Source organism: Crocuta crocuta, unplaced genomic scaffold (genome assembly GCF_008692635.1).
Source record: "Crocuta crocuta isolate KB4526 unplaced genomic scaffold, BGI_CrCroc_1.0 scaffold118, whole genome shotgun sequence".
Classification (NCBI taxonomy): domain Eukaryota; kingdom Metazoa; phylum Chordata; class Mammalia; order Carnivora; family Hyaenidae; genus Crocuta; species Crocuta crocuta.
Genome location: NW_027551558.1, coordinates 14,338,986 through 14,339,643, shown reverse-complemented (window position 1 = coordinate 14,339,643; position 658 = coordinate 14,338,986).

Sequence of the window (658 nt, the reverse complement as noted above, 5' to 3'; positions counted from 1 at the left end):
CCCCAAGCTCTTGCTTGGTTCTGCTGTTCACTGTACATGGCCAACCTTTCCCAGATCTGGGCATGGTGGCCTCCTTCTCATCATTCAGGTCTTAGCCCCATACATTACCACTTCAGAGAGATCTTCTATTACCACCTACTAAAATACTTCCCTTCATCTCTCTCTGCTTTATTGTTATATTTCCTTTATAATACTCACTGCCACCTGAAATTCCTGGAAGCAAATCGGTAGCTTTCATGAAATCCACCTTGCATCTCACCTTTTAGAGCTCCAAGCACCTTCTCCAGCAGGCTTCTAGGGCTGCAATCTGTGCAGAGCTAGCTGCCAACATCTCCGAACATCCCTGCGCTAGACAGAATAATGGCCTCCCAGATGTCCACATTCTAGTTTCTGGCACTTACGTATATTCAGGTTACACAGCAAAGGAGAATTGAGACTGCTAATCAGCTAGCTGAAGACAGAACCAGAAAGATGGCAATGTGACAAGGCATTGGCCCAACACTGCTGGCTTTGCAGATGGAGGAAGGTGGTCACAAACCAGGGAATGCAGGTGGCCTCTAGAAGCTGGAGAAAGGAGAAAAGGGATAAAGAGATTCTCCTTGAGGTTTCCAAAAGGAACACAGCTCAGGGTGCCTAGGTGGCTCAGTCTGCTGAGTAT